The following is a 5,704-nucleotide window of genomic DNA, read 5'->3' as shown; positions in this document are numbered from 1 at the left end:
CCTGTGGCTGCTGTGGTCAATTCTGTGTCCTGTTTAAATGATCTGGCTGTGGTTTAGGTGGAGTTTGGCCTCCTCCTACATGAAGGACATCCATCTAAAGCCTGCTGAGCTGTGGTTGGGCTCTGCTCCCAGGGAACAAGGGACAGGACAAGAGGAGAGAACCTCAAGCTGTGCCAAGGGAGGTTCAGGTTGGACATCAGGAGGAATTCCTTCATGGAAGGGTTTGTCAGGCTTTGGAAGGGGCTGCCCAGGAAAGTGGTGGAGTCCCCATCCCTGGAGATAGTCAGGGAGCAGCTGGATGTGGCACTGAGTGCTGTGGGCTGGTGACAGGGTGGGGATCAGTCCCAGCTTGGATCTCAGGTTTGGAGATTTTTTCCAACCTCAGTGATCCTGGGGTTCTGTTCTGTGTGAAAATCCCCACACCGAGGAGAAATCACCCAGATTGAGTTCAAAGCAAGAGGTTTAGGAACAGAGCTGGGGCCCTTGGCTTTGTTTTGCATCATGGAAACGACCTCTGCTGTGCACTGTGCTAAGGGATGTTAAAGCAGCTCTGTTTTACTCTGGGAATTGCAGGGAGCCTCTCAAATGCAGTGAAATGTCCCAAGAGGAGCTGGGAGGGAACCCCCAGCCCCATCAGTGCTGAGCAGTGTCCTGATGTGGGAGCTGGGGGTGGCAGAGGCAGCCCCTGGCAGCCCAGTGATGCCCCTGGCATTGGTAATGGGATTTGTCTCGTTGGCAGCGTTATCCTAATAATTGTTGCAGTTGGGTATTGGCCACTCCTTGGCTGGCACTGGTACTGACTAAATAGGTGGCAAAGAGTTTGGTTAAACATCGGTGTCTGAGTTTGTTGATTTGGTTAATGTAACTTAAACATTTGTTTTAGGTTGATTTATAGGTGTATCTGTATTGTAAAAGTAAGTAAAATTAACAAGTGTCAATATATTATTTGATTAAACTCTATGCTTTTCTTTAGTTACTTTTTGGTAAAAGCTTTATTATATATTTTAATTCTTAAGTAATTTTTTTTTTAGTACTTGTTCAGGGGCTGGTCAACTGTAAGGCACTAAGCTATCCCTCTACCATTTCATTTTTAAGCTTAGCTGTTCACTCAGCTGTACCCGAGCCCAGAGCCTGCTCTGCTCAGCAGGGGGATGCAGCAGGGAGTGTGTGTTGGGCTTGCTGCTTACCCTGAGTGATGACAACCTCAGCCCCTACAGCCTCTTCTTTCTTCATCCTTTCAATCAGTGATGGGGTGGTTCTGATTCCTGCAGTTTAACAGTATGGCTGAGGACTGAGCACCTTTCTGCTTTGGGTATCCCTGAATTCCTTCTCCCTGCCTTAGTGACCAGCTGGAATGTTTATAGAGAGCATTTTGCTGCCTTGCTCAGAGGTTCTGAGAACTTCCCTGTGCAGAGCACCTCAGAGCAGAGCAGGAGGGAGCAGCTGTGCCTGCCAGCAGTTTCTGGAGCTGCCACTCTCCCTTTTCCTGGCAAAGCCACTCCAGTTCCTGCTGGGAAGCTCGGCTCAATTCACTTGCTTTCAACAACTCAGGCTGCAGCTGTGCCAGTGTTTTCTTGTGGAGCTCTTAAAGGAGGCAAGCAGAAATCTGGGATCCAGGTGTTTTCAATTTAGGGAAAATCCTTGTTTTTTTTTCTCTGGGGAAGGTGGAAAGCATTGTCACTGTTGTATGTATGTGTGAGAATGGTTAATTTAAAGCAGGGTGAAAAGCTGTGGCTGCCCCTGAACAACTGAAGCGTCCAAGGGCAGGTTGGACAGGGCTTGGAGCAACCTGGGATGGTGGAAGGTGTCCCTGCCATGGCAGGGGTGGCACTGGATGGGCTGTAGGGTCCCTTCCAACCCAAACTGTTCTGGGATTCTGTGAAAATACAGACAGGCCTGAAGGGTCTCATCATCCCTGCTTTTCCCTTGGAATGCTTCCAGTACAGAGAGAGTGGCTGTTGTGCAAGTGAAGCCAGGACATGGCATTGGTACTGGGATTCAAGGGAAACACCACACTGGGAGGGACACAGAAGTGTTTTGTATTTGTGCTGCACATTTGGGCCAGGGGAATAGGAAGGAGATCCCTCCTTGGTGGCTGCTCAAGGCTCAGAGTCCACTGACACCAAGGATCTGTGTTTGTACCTCTGGAACAGGGTGAACACTCACGTGAGCACTCACTCTAGAGCATTTGGAAAAGCTGGGCCAGAGAGGCCGAGGTGAGGTGGATAAACCAGGATAAATAAACCTGAGGATAAAGAAAGCTGAGCAGACATCACCCCTGGGGCTGCAGAGCCCTCGTGCTGTACAGCAGCTGGGGGATTGTTCCTCCAGGAAAAATGGGAATCCATAGCTCTGCCCAGCTGGATCTTTGCCTTCCCAGGTGGTTGGGCTTGATCTCCGAGGTCTTTTCCAACCTAAGGGATTCTGTGATTCCCAGTGCCAGAGTCCCTGGGGTCAGGCATGGCCTCTCCTGGCTCTTGTCCTCTCATGCCAGGGGTGGTTTGGTGTCAGCTCCGCCTGACCAGCAATGACACAGAGATAAAATGCAAACCACCCTTGCTTATTGCAACAGGGAGCAGCTCTGCCTGGCGTGTAACTTAAAATACAAAACTAAAGTTAAATTAAAATGCAAAGAAGAGGGAGAAAAAGGAAAAAAAGAGTGTTTTTAGTTGAACAGCTGGGGATGCCTCAGTAGGCACCTCCATGGGCTGTCACAGCACTTCCCAATCCAGTATCTGACATCGTTCTTCAGCCTCATTCTGTTCAGTTTCACCTCAGCCCTGAGCAAATATTGACAAATCTGATATAATCCCACAAGCACAGTCCTGGAAAACTTCCTTTTGTTTGCAGGGAGCCTGGTACCCACATGAGCACAGAGTTAAATTGGAAAACAAAAGGACAAGGGCAGGGGGCTGGGTGTGTGTGTGGTTTGCTGGGAGGGCTTTTGGGGACCAGGGATGCTCTCCTGTGGCCTCTCCTGCTCTTCTGGGACTGTTCTAAGGCACAGACATTCCACCTCAGTGTAGTGTTAAAGAGGCAGGGAATGGGGGGCTCCATCAGCCACTGGGGAGGCAAATTGCTGTTCAGCTGCTTCACTGGTGAGTTGTTAATGTGTGTGTGGGTTAGTAATGGGTTAGTAATGGGTTAGTAGTGGGTTAGTAATGGGTTAGTAGTGGGTCCTGAGGAGGTGCTTGGTGCTAAGAGCTCTCTGGAGACCCTTTGGCCTCACATGGAAGCGGGTGGGTACAGGAGCATGCACTGGGGGGAATGTCCTCACTAAAATCTATCCTCTACAATTTGGCACTTGAAGCATTTGAGGGAAAGCAGAGCTTCTGCAGAAAATGCCATCAGATCCTGTGTGCTCTGCCTGCCGAAGTGTCCCCAGAGTGACAGACAGGACATGGCATTTCCTTAGGAGTGAGAGCTCGTGCTGCCAGTGCCATAAATCAGGTGCCTTCCCCTGTGTCACATCCCCCCTCCTGTGACATCTCCCCCTTGGGCCCTGCTCCTGTTGGGGGCCAGCTGCCCTTGTTTCACTGCTGCAGCTCTCACAGCAGCACATCCCTGGCCCTGCCCCACCCTGTCTCACCCACGTTACTGTCTGCTTCCATCTGCTCCCCGTTTTCCCAGCCCTACCTGCACCCCCGGGCTCTGCAGGGCTGCAGGTGTGCCAGTGCTGGGCTGCCCTGCAGGGCTGATGTGCCAGGTGCTGCTGTGGATGTGCTGTGCCCCAGCTGCAGCTGGGAGGCCCTGCCTGTTCTGGAGGGATGCTGAGGGACAGAACTGGTGGCCTGGAGCTCCCAGCCTGGGCTAAGCTGTTTGTGCTTCTCTCTTCCTGCTCTCCCTACCTCTCACCTGCCCCCTCTGCTAAACCCCACCCCAAAATCCCACAGGGCACTCGGGTGATGCTGCAGCTCCTCCACCCCCAGCACAGCCCCAGGGCCACATCCCGGGGTGCTGGGACACCTCTGTCACTGTGGGTTGCTGCTGCCAGGTGAGGGTTTGACAGCTCAGGCCACCCAAACAGCAGAGAGGGCTGGGGACCCCCTTGGCTCGCTGGCTGTGTTTCTCCTGGGGGTTCCATCCCTCCACAGCTCCCCTGGGATGCACTCCCCACTGTGGGGTGCCCCCTTTGTATCCCAGCTTTGGGTTATTATGGCAACGTGGCTCCAGCCCACAATGGCAAGAGCAGTGGCCACTCTCTCTAATCCCTTTGCAGACAGAAGTGTGTTTAAATCTCATTCCTCTCGTTAAAAGCCTCCTTCCTCTCGGCTCACTGAAGGCCCTGAATGCAGTGTTTATGGAATTGGTCTGTAAGGATGAGTTTATTCCCACTGGAGAGGTGCAACACCACTAATTGATAGAACAGATTAATCCCTTTATTAGGGTGTTGCTGAGAGGACCCTCAGGTTAACATTTGTATGTGAGCCCAGCACCCCCTCCCTCCCCTGCTCATTATTTTTATCATTATTTTGGTTCTTACGACAAAATTGCACAGCTTATCTGGAAAGCTCTTGCCCTTCTACATCCTGCTGGCTGCTCAGCCCTGTGGCAAAGAAAAGAGCTCTCAGCTTAATTTTCAAGCATCAAGGTCCATTAAATCAAAGTGATGCTTTCCAAATCTTGTGGCTCTTGGTGGCCCAGCCCCATCCCTCCCTCCTTCCCCTGGCTCCAGGCCCCCAGCTCAGCTGGACACCCCCCATTCTGCTCAGCTGGCAGGATTCTGAGGCCACGTTCTAGGGCATTGTCAGAGGTTTCCCTTTCCTTGTCTGCACCGTGGGAACCTGGTGACCTCCTCTGTGTCACCTCAGAGCTGTGGCCAGAGCTGCTGTCCCTTGGGAGCAAAGGAGGGGTGGGTGGATCCAGCTGGGGCTGGGGCTGGCTCATGTCACCTGCCTGCTGTCCTTGGGGTTCTCCTGCTGTCCTTGGGGTTCTCCTGCCATCCTTGGTGTTCTCCTGCCATCCTTGAGGTTCTCCTGCCATCCTTGGGATTCTCCTGCCATCCTTGGGATTCTCCTGCCCTTTGCTGAGCTGTTCCCCTGCTCTGGCCCTGTTCTCCTCCACAGCCGGCTCCCCGTGTGTGATGGGAGGAGGTTTCAGAGGGATTTGGTCAGCAGGAAATGGGGGCATGATGTGCAGGGCATGGGCAGATTTTCCCCATCCACAATGAGTTTTCCAAAACCTCTGCAGCTCCTGGGACTCCCCTGTGGGCATTAGGGAGGAGGTGGCTTTGGGATGAGGTAGAACTGAGGTTCTGGGGCTTTCTAGGGGGCTGGGTTGGCAGCACCCTGGCTTCAGGATCCCAAATGTCCCAGGCACCAGTGGGGTTTAGGCTGGGCCGTCCAGCAGAGACACAGCCTAAAAGCTTGTGCTGCTGCCCTGCCTTGGCCCCTCATCTCTGCTGTGCTTGCAGAACCCTCAGATTTCTTTGTGAGGGGACCTTAAATCCCATTCCACCATCCCAGGCTGCTCCAGGCACCTGTGCCAGGGCCTGCCCACCCACCCAGGAAGGATTCCTGCCCAGTATCCCCCTCCCCTCTGCAGGGACACAAAACCCCTCTCCAAGGCACGCTGGAGCGTGGGACAGTCCCTGCCATTTCCCACTCCTGGAACTCTTGGAGGCAAAGCTGCCTTTCTGGACAGACAGACAGACACGGGACAGCCTCCCTGCTGCGGGGGTGCTGGCACAGCTGGCACAGCAGAG

The sequence above is a fragment of the Lonchura striata genome, chromosome 20, assembly GCF_050655825.1.
Source record: "Lonchura striata isolate lonStrDom1 chromosome 20, ASM5065582v1, whole genome shotgun sequence".
NCBI lineage: Eukaryota > Metazoa > Chordata > Aves > Passeriformes > Estrildidae > Lonchura > Lonchura striata.
Note: the sequence above shows the minus strand (reverse complement) of the source record.